This window comes from Amblyomma mixtum, chromosome 4 (assembly GCF_055824585.1).
Source record: "Amblyomma mixtum isolate Tamu chromosome 4, ASM5582458v1, whole genome shotgun sequence".
Taxonomy (NCBI): domain Eukaryota; kingdom Metazoa; phylum Arthropoda; class Arachnida; order Ixodida; family Ixodidae; genus Amblyomma; species Amblyomma mixtum.
Window position 1 is genome coordinate 70336312 of NC_143015.1, and position 13585 is coordinate 70349896.

Here is a 13585-nt window from a genome sequence, read left to right on the forward strand (position 1 = left end):
TCGATATCACAAGATCTGCTATTATTTAAGGAGGCAAAAATACTGCAAACTTCATTTTAATTGGTAGGATCAAAGAACACTGTGATCATCGGCTTTTATATTGGGATTCAAAGTTGAAACAGTACCCTTAAAAAAATTATGTAACTTTTCTGCAAGCTCCATTCCTACTACATTATGACCTTCGAGAGTGAGACTAGTAACACCTGCAGAACTTGATTCGCGATAATTTGTTGATTTTCATCCAGATTTGAGCGCTTTCATCCAGATTTGAGGTTTTCCGGTGCAGTATTCATCTGCAGAAGGAAAGGGTCGTGACACCACATTGTGCAATAAACAGCGTGGCTGATATCTGAGAAGCACGGAAGCCGGAGTCTTCCCGTTGGGAAGGGGAGTGCGCCGATAATGAGAAAGAATGTGGTCCAGGCGAGATTGCAAACTACCTCGCGTGTTTTTGTTTAACCCGTGCTTCACAGTCCGTACCGCCCTTTCCGCCAGACCGTGAGACTGTGGTTTGTAGGGAGCTGTCCGCATATGACTGATGCCATTGCGCTTCATATATGCCCTGAACTCCTCGCTAGTAAACTGCGGCCCGTTGTCCGTCACAAGGGTCCTCGGCAAGCCGAATCGGCTGAACATAGTCTGCAGTGCTTCAATTGTTTTTCCCGAGCTGGCTGTCTTAATTTGAGTGACTTCGATCCATTTGGTATGAGAATCTACCACAATCATCAGCATGTGACCTTCCACAGGACCTGCAAAATCAACATGAATTCTAGACCAGGGCTCCGCTGTTTCTGGCCAAGGCACGGGTTGTCGTGCAGGGGGCATGCTGCCCATTCTATGCACGTTGGACATGCGCTAGCCAGCTTCTCAATGTCTTGATCGAGTCCTGGGTACCAGAATACAGAACGGGCCAATATCTTCATAGCCGCTACTCCTTGATGAGCATCATGCAACATACGCAGCATCGGTAGCCGCGCACTCCTCGGAATTACCGCTCGATGGCCCCAGTACACAATTCCATGGCTGGTCGTCAGTTCGTCCTTCCTGTGCATGTATGCGCGTAAAGGCTCCTGAGCAGGTTGCAAGTATCGTGGCCAGCCGTTCTGAATGTAATCGCGGACTTGCGCGAGTTGGCTATCGTCCGCAGTCATCGTAGCCAGATCGCTCGCCGACAGCGGAGCGGAGTCTAAGTGATCGGTTAGAAGGACGTACTCACTAGCGTCCTCTTCTGCAGCCTTAGCGTCATGCGCCTGCCGTACAGGCAAGCGGCTGAGGGTGTCCGCCGGAATTAACGCCTTCCCTGGCTTAAACTCTATCTTGTAGTTGTAGGCGCTTAGTAGGAGTGACCAACGCTGAATCCGTGCAGCGGCCATGGCTGGAATGGGCTTAACAGGGCTGAAAAGGCCGAGGAGGGTCCTGTGATCTGTGACGAGCGTGAACCGATTCCCGAGTAGATATTCCCGGAACTTTGTAACACCGAAGACCACAACCAATGCCTCTCTTTCGATTTGCGCGTACTTTCGCTCAGCCGGTGACAGAGTTCGTGATCGGAACCCGATTGGTAGATCTTGCCCATTTACTCTGTGATATAGCACTGCACCAACGCCACACGAGGATGCATCGGTTTCCAAGATAAGGGGCTTATTTGGATCGTAATGCACCAAAAACTTTGCCTCTTGTAGCAGCCGCTGGGTTAATCGGAAAGCGTTATCTTGTCTCACTCCCCACTGCCAGCGTGCGTTCTTAGCAGTTCATACAGCGGCTCCAAAACAGTAGCCATGTTTCCCAGAAATGCGCGGTAATAGGTTACGAAGCCCAAGAATGCTCGCAGTTCCGCAACACAGTTTGGCTTCGGCATCTTTGCTATCGCGACCATGTTGTCTGTCTCAGGTAACAATCCGTCCGCACTTATACGATGTCGCAGAAATTCAACTTCTGGTTGCCTGAACTTACATTTCTGCGGATGCAACTTGACACCGTGCTGCCGGAAAAGTTCGAAAACTTGACGCAGCGTCTCCGAGTTCCCTCGTTTCTCCGCGATTACCACATCGTCCAGGTAAACTTGAACGCCCGGAATGCCTTGCAGGATGCCTTCCATACGTCTCTGAAAAATAGCAGGGGCGGAGGCCACACCAAAAGGAAGTCGATTAAAGCAAAACAGGCCTTTCTGAGTGTTTACGACCAAGAGCTTCCTGGTTTCCTCGTCGAGTGGCAACTGATTGTACGCATCTTTCAAGTCGATGGTGCTGAACACTTCACCCCCGTTTAAGTTAGCAAAAACATCCCGTATTTTTGGCAATGGGTACTGCTCTGTGACACATGCAGCATTCGCGGTCACTTTGAAATCGCCACACAGTCGAATGGAGCCATTCGTCTTGATAACGGGAACGAGAGGCGTGGCCCAGTCCGCACTATCGATAGGCGATAGAATGCCTTCTTTAACAAGCCGGTCTATTTCCTTAGACACTTGCTCTCGCATTGCATATGGCACAGAACGAGCTTTGCAGAATCGCGGCTGCGCATTTTCATGCAACCGCAAATGAACTGCGGGACCACCAATGCGTCCTAGGCCTGGTGTAAACAGATCGCTAAACTCTTCTAACAGCGCGCTAACCGAAGCTTGGTGTGGAAATTTCCTCTCACCCGTACTTGCCTCGCCGACAATGCTCAGGACAGCCCTTCCGTTGCGTTCAAATGAGCTGATAACGTCGCGCCCGCACAAGTTCGGTCCGTCACACTGCAGCACGGTTAGCTTCGCTTCCAGAGTTTTACCCGAGTACGAGACAGGAAGCCGGAGCTCCCCCTTCACGGGAAGCTTGCCAAGAAAGCAGGACAACTGCAAAGACGTCTCGCGGAGCGCAGGCCAGGCGTGCCGATGCTTGCAGTATGTCCCCCACGTAATTATGGAGACCGGTGAACCGGTGTCTACTTGCATCTTCAGCGGAATTCCACTCCAGTCGAAGGTGCGATCCACGGGCTTGACCAGGTTAACAGATGCAGTGTACACATTTAGCAGACAAAGCTCGCTGTCGCTCTCTGAAGAATGCTCTTCGCAATGTGCCACTCCTGGTTGTTGCAGTACACACATCTTCGCTAGATGCCCTTTTCTTCGGCAGCGAAAACACTCCGCCCGGGGAAACTTGCATTTCGCTGCTCTGTGCCCAGTGCTACCGCAGCACGAAAAAACAACACCATCGCTCGGTCTAGGTGAAGTATGCAGGCGACTCTTCTGGTAATGCGGTGGACCTCGCAGCTTGCTCTTCAAAACGTGAACGTTGCCTTGACCCTTTGTCTTATCCATGTGATCCACGTTGAGGGCTGCCATCTCTGCCGCTAAAGCTGCCTCCTCTGCTTCTTTGAGTGTCAGCGACGATTTTGGCAAGAGTGCTCGCTGAACTTCAGCGTCACGCAGGCCGCAAACTAGTCTGTCTCGTAGCATCCTGTCCCTTGACTCGCCGAAGTTGCAACCGCAGGCCATCTTACGAATTGCGACAATGAAGTCCTTCGTTGTTTCGTCAGGACGCTGATACCTGGTGAAGAACTTGTAAGACTCCGCTATTTCATTGCCCTGCGGCGCAAAATGCTTAGTCAGTAGCTCGACCATGCAGCTTCTCGTAGGTAAGCTCTTGAATCTTGGCCGGCGCGCAACGCCCCGTTATTCTGCCGACTGTTGCTGTACTTAAAGCTTCCGTTAGAAGCGCCCGTCGCTTCTTCGAATCATCGATTCCGTAGGCTTCAAAATAGGCCTCCAGACGTACTTGGTATGCTTCCCAACTGTCTTCTACTTCGTCGAAACCCGGCGGTCCAACGTGGGCTGCCATGGAGCAGCCAGTGCCCGGCGGTGGGCCGCTCGTCGCCACTGTAGTGAATCGACAAGTGGTTGGCGAAGAAGAAGGAACGAGCTTTATTAGCGGTTAGTAGTTTTATAGCCTCTCGGCTAGTGACGTCACCGGGACCACTGCCGATAACAGATGGCTTGGTCGGTGGGCCTCATAAGATAAGCACGGCACGTGTCAGTAGCGCATTCGGTTCACTACAGAAGGGAACTCAGAGCTGGGCCCAGGGGTACTTCTCAAGTTTTAAGCAGCAGTTAGGCCGTATTTAAATGTTAACATAGCAGGTCTCTCAGTAACGTTGAAACTTGGGCTTATTGGTTCACATTTGCGGTTGCAGAGCATCAAAAGAAAAAGGGCGGTGAACAAGGTGGACTCACACAAGTGCTCAAAGGACAGGTAACTGTGGACGAGATGGACGCGCAAAGAGCATTGTGTTCATCTCATCCACTTTTTCCTCCTGCCTTTTGATGCGCTACAACTGGAAGATCTCTAGGTGTTTCTCATGCGATAGTATTTTATTGCGCCTTTAGGTGTTCTTTTTTTCGTAAAAGATTTATGATACATTGCCTCTCGCTAATGTAGAGCTGGTCAAGCACAGCAGGTATATGTCTACGCGCAGGCTAACACCGAAGTTGACAAGTGTTAACATTATTTAGTTGCATTTAAATTTTGAGTCTCTGCGTCACGCAGGCGCACACGTTGATGACTTTGGCTGGCCGCAGCATGCTCTGGTGCGAAAAACGATGTGTCACACTTCTCCGCGCCGATTTTTTTACGTCATGAGCGTTGTTGGTTTTGCTTTACACGTGATCGGCATTATCGGACAAAAAATTTGAAAATTGCAAAATATTAAGATACTGTTATGAAAATATTGAAGGTAATGGCACATTCTTCTGAGATGTACCGAAATCTTTCTTTTAAGGCGTTTCCATCGACTGCATCCATTCCATAGAAAAACAATCGGGAACGCTTTTGACGGCAGAAAACACATTAACAAAAAAATAATTGCAAGACTGCCGTCGGGTGATCTCGGGATATATTGATTGTTATAGTTAAACCTTACATTATACGAAAAACGTCCGCTCAGAAAAGGCCTCCTGCTCAAAATTTATTTTGTCCAGAATTGTGGGGTGTGAATACCCCTTATGCTGCGTTTCGCGAGTTTTGGAACTGAGCTCAATGTAAGCACTGCCAGTTAAACAAGACTCATGTGACAACGCTCGACAACAAAGAAGGTTACTTTGAGGTGCGCAGAAGTTTTCAGCTAGCCATCTAGAGCACCTTGATTAACGATTATTGATTAACCTAATCATTAACGAGCTGCCTAATTCCAGTGTCGCGCTAAGGTGTAGTAGTCCGTGCAAAAACCTCAGCCAGGTCTAGCCTCAGCTGGTGACCGCTGAAAATAGACTCGGTTTCATTGCTTAAATTTTTCAGCTGGTCATCTTGTGGTCAACTGCTCATCTCGCCATCAAGTGGTCATCTTGGTATGGACTTTCATGTATAAACCTTATCCTACAAGTGATCAAAATTCTGCTGTATTGCTGTGAAGACTCTAGCAATGTTTAGCAAAAAACAAACAGCGCCCTAAGTTCATTTTATTCTCTCATTCTATATTTATGCTTTTACATTTGTACTATATTTAACAAGGGACGTATATTTCACGCAGTGACTCCTAACTAAATCTCCATTCGGAGTGCGGGGGCTGGCTACGTAGAGACCATCTTATTTTTCCAAATATATGTTTGTTTATATAATAAGGGTCTTTTTATATACAATCGGTCTTTTGCTGATAGTGAACGGCCAGAAATGGGACAATACATTTAATGCTATCAGTGAGAAAGTTCTTAAAGCAAGGTGCGATCTGAAGCTCCGGAAGGTAACAGGAGCATGTTTATAGTTTTTAAAGGATGTTTGTGAGATGTTGATCTATCTGGTAACGCTCCAAACAATGACCTAATTTTGCCACCTTGCAAGCCTGTCTCCCTCAGTGCTCCAGAAGCAGTTGCTGAATATTAGAATTTTCATTTTCAGTTAACGTCAAGATCCCGATAAAGATTCGAAGTGTGATCTCGCAGAACTCACTGCATCTGACCAAGGCCAGTTGCTTTCTGCAACACAAGGATGTGAAGGTAGCATTAGCAGACTGTTTAAAGTTTGAGAGGTAAAACATTGTGTTTCAGGTGCACCCAAAGACTCGATCGTTGCTTAAAACCTTCAAGGCGTATTTCTTTAGTTTTCCAGAAGTTACAAAAGGGTGCTGCCCAAACCCTTCAATGCGTCAGCCATAATAACGACCGTGGAGCGAGGGTATTTCAGGCTTCATGGAGGTCATCCGCCGACCATGGATGAATCAGGGCTGCCGTTCAAAGATACAACAAAATCTACCAGAAGCGGGAGGGAGCCTCTGTCAGCTAGCGATCGTTTCGACAACAGGAATTGTCTTCGCCTTGGCTCAGACAAAGTCAGGCCTCTAGTCGAAGCGGTGGTTAGCGAACCGATGATTCCATCCAGACTTTTGCCCATCTTATGTTCTCAAGAATCTTACCTTTGTCTTCGCCTTTGAAAGCTGACTTTCAAGTCCAATTATTTTCTCTTAAAATTCCTTGCCTGCTTCTATTCAAACGAGGCCATCAGGGAGAGTGGCGCGTTCTTCTCCAGCTGCTCCAACTTTCTAAACGCAAACCTCTACTACTGTGTACGTAGATGGTGTATTGTGTCCTTTATGGCGGCGTTTGCTATTGACATCCAAAACGTTTGATTACGTGTGTCATGATGTTGTGAAGTTTTACAATTACGTCCACATTACCCTGCTCAACTTCAATAAACTTCGCCAAGGCGTACCCATTACCATTCAAACCATACCTACCATAAAAGAAGGCACGTACATGGAACGCCGACATCAAAAAGATCTTATCGCCTTAGACACCGACCGCGTCAGCAGCACTCACAGGCTACTTAGTGCATCAGCGTTCTGTTGAACAGTACAAATCACTCCATTCGGCGCTACAGCGCCTTAACACGTACTCCAGAGGCATCATCAGTGGAATATACCCAGATGTCACGCAAGAGATTTTCTGGAACGAGCTGAACATTCCAGGACAAACCACTGCCAACGTACAGAGGCTGATAAAGACCAACTGCAAACTCGGGATAGTCGAAGGTGCAGAACACCCAAGCATGTCCCACTCTTTTCAGTAATCAGCAGCACGTATTCCGAAAGGCGAAAAATCACGCAATGCGCTAGCTGTCAAGAGCTTGGACACCGGCCGGAGACCGTACAAATCGTCCGCTGCTTTCACCGCTGGAAGGAACTACCCCGTGATGGAAATTCTGTTAACCAGGCTCATGATTGTGAGCAATATTGTTTTCAATGCCAGAAGCTTGACATTCACCTGCCTCTCGCACTTGTACGCACAAATACAAAAAAACCAATCAACTCTGCCACGAGCACCAGCAGTTCACAGACGAAGGCATACACGCACCCGAAGCAGGGCACAGAAGCACGGCCGCAGCTCGCACCTGAAGCTTTAAAGACATTGGATCGGTTTGCGCCATTGCAAGATGCCAGTACTACGAGGAGCGCCAGCAGAAGCCGGAGCCATGGAGGAAAGCGACAACGCGACGCAGACCCAACAAAACCTAAACCGGCCATCCAACTTACAGCGCTGCAAGCACGTCTTCACAGTATCAGGGAATGTCGCACTCCAAGAGGTCACACTCAAGCGCACCGCCGGACGATACAAGAACTTCGAGTGTTGGTACTCGGACAGCCTTTAAAGATGCGGAGTTCCATGGGAAGGCCAGCGTAGCAGAGCAACAAAACGTTAGCAACCTAGGCCTCTAAACCTCACAAAACGCCCATTGTACCCAGACACCAACGAATATTCGAAAGCCCTCACATGAAATTCTTATGCAAATTTTTCCTTGCCTATTGCAACAAGCCAGACTATAAGCTTTACAGCAAGCACTATCACAGCTTGGCGCTCGTTTTACTCATCTGGAAAACGCACTCGCATGCATTCCTCAGCCCCCGCATCATGGATAACTGGAAAGCACTTAACGAAACGCACATTTGGCACTGCAACAGTCGCGGCTTGCGGAGAAAGAAGACAGCCTTAAATACCTCTAAGGCTGAGCACTGCCGTGCAGCTACCGCAATGTAGGAAAGAAATAGAGAATACAAAGTAACAGGTTCCGAGGGCTGCACAAAACCTGGCATCGCCAACATACGGCGTGGCCGCCAGTCTTCGCAACCCGGGCACTCCGGTTCAGTAGACGAGCTGTAGTGTGGCGATCATAGCCCCAGTTGAAGTTGGGCTTCTCTCAGTCCCAAGCTATACACTTTCATGCAGACACACCATTTCTCACTATTGAACATAATTTTTGATCACGCGAGGCGGAGTAACCGCTGAGAACATGATTGGAATCCCGACGTTGCCTGGTACAAGAGACTCGTTCCCACAGCTTGGTGCAATGCAGGCAAGGATGGCTGAAGCGCGACTATGTGTGCGCTATTACGCTCAGCACATGCGCTAATCCAGCCCGTACAAAGTCTGCACGCCAAACGGCTACCATGGACTGGTAGAAGGTGCGAAAGAAACTGGATTGCCAGCCCGGCGCAGGAAACAAAGAATAATGGACGAAAAATTTGTGCTCCACTACGCACGAATTCACTAACTCACTGTATGCATCGAACAATATCCTTTCGTAAATAGACATGTGTTTAATCAATTCTATGGGAGGGCCGCCGGAGAATAGTTCAGAGGCTCCAAAGGAACAAGAACAACACCGGTATTCAGAATTAACTGGCAAAACATAACGACCGCATTCAGGCTTGCCCAGACGAATTAGAATGACGGAACTGGCGGAGACATGCGATAGCATTAATGGGCACCTCGAAATCGCGATAATGTGGAAAATGCTCACCGCCCTGCTGGAGCATACAAAACCGCACATCTTGGCAAAAATCCAGCTTGCTTTAAGGCTTAGTGACGATGAACTTGAAAAAGCTTTGCACTATACGTTCTCTCCACAGCCGAGAGTAGACGCGTTTCCAGATTACACGACGCAGAACTACTCTGGCTTCACAACTCAGACTTCACCGCAGCTGAATTTTCCTCCACACTAGCAACCATGAGTGAGAGAACTGCTAAAGGAGCGGATTGAATCACATATTCCGTGCTGGGAAATCTCTCACGGGACCAAGAAGACATCATTCTAAATTTTGGCAAAATCAGGAAAGATGGCACTTTAGCGAAAGATTAGAAAACTGCCTCCCGCTGCGTCATAGCCAAACGAGGCAATACACCGGACTGCCTCATCAACCTGAGACCAATCTCAATAACGTCGTGGAAAACTGGCAGTCAAAAGATACGAACGCCACATAGAGCAAAACAGACTACTAAAATCTACGCTCATTGGGTTCCGCCGACACTTCACATGAAACAATAACTTCACAGTATTGTGCTTTTACACATTACAGGATGGACATGACGTCTGAAAGGCATGCTGTGGAACTAATTTTTACAGGCATGCTGTGGAACCACCAAGCTCCGGGGGTGGAGCTTGGCGTCGAAAAGTCTTGTCGCACAAAAGAAGTTTTCAAGACGGATTTCTAAAAGAACTTCTATTTGGGCTAGATGGTTCATTGTACTCGAAAATGGAAAACCAGTAGCGCCGAAAAACACACACACACAGCTCAAGAACGACGTAGGACAAGCGCTCACTTCATCTGACTTTAATCTCTGAAAAGCTAGCAAATATACAAAAGCGTAGGCATGCGCTGAAGTAACCTCATGTGCAATCAACAGAACCGTTCAAGATATGAAATTTCAGTTTTAAAAAGGTTCACAGACGTATCGCTGACACAACTTTTTCCTCATTTCCTTATGTGGTACGCCTCCAAAACCTCCCGTGCCTTACTATCACCGCTCCTGCCCAGAATCCTTATCCCATCAAGTCGTGGTTCACACTTTTTGCATAGCTCACAATTTTCACGTATGTAGCTCACGTATGTTCTGCCCCTCGGTGATACACCTCGAACTCTGCGCAGTGTTTGGGTAGATGCGCACTTCCTACTTCTTTGAGCGAGCGCGCGGGCTCCGCTGCACGGTCATTGATGCACCTGCCCGTTTGGCCCACACAGGCCTTGCCGCAGGTTAGCGGTATTTCATAGACCACGCCGGTGCAGCACTTCACAAAGTGCTTCCCATGTTTTTTACCGCAGCCATTCCTCTTCCCATTGCTCGCTACGCGTGCACAGATCTGTGCTAGCTTCTGGTTTATGGGGTTTAACGGCCCAAAGCGACTCAGGCTATGAGAGACGCCGTAGTGGAGGGCTCCGGAAATTTCGACCACCTGGGGTTCTTTAACGTGCACTGACATCGCACAGTACACGGGCCTCCAGAATTTCTCCTCCAAAGAAATTCAACCGCCGCGGCCGAGATCGAACCCGCGTCTTCCGGGTCAGCAGCCGAGCACCATAACCACTGAGCCACCGCGGCGGCTTGTGCTAGCTTCTGAGGAGCCGGAAAGACGACAGGCACGCCATATCTGTTTGCCACCTTTTTACGTTGTGGGAAACCCTGTGCACATACGGAACAACTTCAGGTTTTGCGTCTTGCTTCCTTCGCTCTGAAGGCCGCTTAAACATGGCGCCCTTGATTTTTTGTAGGAGGGCTTCAGCAACACCTGTTATTACCGTGCTTGGGAACCCGGCCCCCACTATCCGATCCACTTGCTCGATTAATTCGATTAAAGTCAGATGAATTGAGCGCTTGTACTACGTCGTTCTTGAGTTGTGTGTGTGTGTTTCGGCGCTACTGGTTTTCCATTTTCGAGATTTGTAAAAGCGCACGAAATTTGCCTGCATCGAATAAACGGAGCCTTCTCCATTGTACCTGATAGTGTGAGATTGGGGACGCCCTGAGCAGACTTGATTGCCATCGGCACGAATGGCGTGCTCCACGAAGACGGCGATGCGAGATGATGCCACGACAGCGACGGTCCGTAACAGGTTAAGCGGGAGCGACGCGATAGTTATCGGGGGATGTTTGTTCAAGTACTCTACAGGGACAGATAGAGCGGCTCATCGTGGTGAAGAGCAGCTATTTTGCAAAGAATTATTCGACGCCCGAGTTTGTTCAACTGTGGTAACGGCCAGGTAGGTTTTGCCCTGCTGCCCTGCTGCCCTGCTGCCCTGGTTACATGGGACGGGAGCTGACGCCTGTGCGTCGATTACCGTCAGCGCAACCGCATCATGAGGACGTCTACCCACTGCCTAGATTCGCGTGACCAACTTCCTCGGACAAAAAAAAATTCAAACTTAAAATATGTAAGAAACTGTTATGAAAACATTGAAGGCACTGGTCGGTTCTTCTTATATGTAGCAAAATCATTATTTTATAGTGCTTCCAATGGTCGCGAACAGTTTAGTCTGCAAAAGAAAACCAATTGGAGACGCTTTCAAGGATAGTAAAAACGTTAATAGAAAAAAACGTAACTCTGCTGTCGTGTGATATGCGGATATGTTGATTGTTATATTGAAAGCTTCCATTATGCGAAAAAATTGCGTTCTTAAACGTTCTTGCTCAAAAATGATTTTGTAGAAAATTGCTGGGTATGATGCCGCATTGGATTGCCTTCGCGCAGCCAAGTATTTTTCTTCAATCGATCTATGGTATGTGTACTGGCAAATCGCTGTCGTGATTGCTGACGGCTTATATCAGTTAAAAGTTATGCCGTTCGGCTTGTGCAATGCGCCGCCTACGCCTACGGTCTACGTGTCTTTGTAATTTGACGACTTTGTCGTTTTCTCGCCTATCTGCCGTACAGCCGGGCTCCAGCCCAAATCCTTGAAATGCAAATTCTGTCACCGGCAGCCCACCATTCTCAAACACCCGGCTAATGCCTGAGGCATACGCCCAGATCCCGCTCAAATTCAAGCCATCAATGATTTTGTTCGAACACGTTTGTCCAAGGATTTGAGCAGCCTTGTCAGCCCCTGCTCGTACTTACACCGTTTTATCGAAGATTTCTCTGGTATTCCCGTCCGCTCATCGATGGTCTTAAAATCGACACCCCATTTACCTGTAGCACTGCTCAGGAGAACGCATTTTTTTCGCTCATCCTCTTGCTCACAACTCCACCCATTTGAGTCCATTTCGATCCGTCAGCGCCCAATAAAGTCTGCACCGACACCTCCGGAGGTGGCATCGGCGCCGTGCTCACCCAACGTGACCACGGCCACGATCATGTAGCAGGGTCTTCTGATCCCCAAACGCTCTCCGAGTATTAAAAATGTTTTTCACCACCACCCCCGTGTCATTGCTTAAGCAAGCCGCCTTCTTTCCGATGAAGATAAATTACTCAGTTACTGAACGCGAGTGTCTTGCCCTTGTCTGGGCAGTCGCCAGATATAGACACTAGTGTTTCGGCCGTTCTCACTCAATTGTCATGGACCACCACGCTCTTTGTTGGCCTTGGTCGCTGGGCGCTGCGCCTCCAAGATTATTCATGCAGCGTCGTGTACAAGTCAGAGCGCCTCCACCAAGACGTTGATTGTTTTTCTCACTGCGTTTTAAAACCTTGATGAAACCGTGCGTTCCTTCTTTTAACCTCTGATTTCCTGAAGACCTACGAGGAGCAGCGCCAATATTCTTCTAATGAATACTCTAATGAATACCTCTAATGAATACTTCAGCTCAGAAAGACTGAAACCATTCCTGAAACTGTATATTCTTTGTAACGTAGCTCTCTAACACTGCAGCCTACGACCCGATGGCCTCCGGCTACTGCTAGTCATTCCTCAGCAGCTAGGCTAACCTGTCATTGAAGAACTCCACGATCTGTTGAGAGCTGGCTACTTTGGCGTGTCCCGCACTTATTCTCGGGTCCGGCGCCGCTTCTATAGGCCTGGTGTATATCGTACCGTCAAACGCTATGTCACCGCTTGTGACGTGTGTCAACGTATGAAGAGGCTCTGCACATTGGCTGCTGGCCTTCTGAAACCCATAGATGTTCAGCTGGAACCCTTTTAGAATAGACGTTCTCGGCCCTTTTCCAACATCCCTATCCAGCAAAAAGTGGATTGCTGGCGCAACGGCTCCGTACGCCATCGCACATGCCTTGCCGACAAGCTGCACTGCAGATGTTGTTGATTTCCTCTTGCAAACTATCATTCTTAAGCATGGCGCTTCTCGCCTACTACTCACCGACCGTGACCGTACTTTTCTGTAAAGGGTCTTTGACGACATCCTCCATTCGTGTACCACGCAGCACAAGCTCGCAAGAGTATCACTCACAAACCAACAATGGGCTTACCTAGCTGCTTTACCGAACTTTGACAGACATGCTATTTATGTACGTCTCCCCAGACCACCAAGACTAGGAACAGCGCCGTGCCTTATGGGACCTTCGCTAATTATTCTTCACGGCATAACACAACGGGCTATTTTCCCTTTTACCTTTCGTGGGTTAGGCCCGGCACCTTACCCTTGATCACTCTTATGCCGCCTTCTCCAGTCCGCATCCCACTACAGTGGCCCTTGCCGTGTGGTGCGCAGATTTACTGACACGTCAACTATGAAATCGCTCCCCATAGGTCCTCGCCATTGTCCGCTCGCCCCGTCACCAACATCGCCCCCGTACGCCACCTTAAACACGTCACTCACAGGTCGGCACCCTAACGCCGGGCTTCTACCGCTTCGAGTCACGTCGATGCGACAACGTCGATGAGTAGGCACGTA

General features: G+C 48.7%; 1 pseudogene; it reads right to left on the bottom strand.

Moving 5' to 3' along the window:
• Nucleotides 1-725: 725 nt before the first annotated feature.
• Nucleotides 726-3821, bottom strand: LOC149346872 (uncharacterized; annotated as a pseudogene).
• Nucleotides 3822-13585: the final 9764 nt, after the last annotated feature.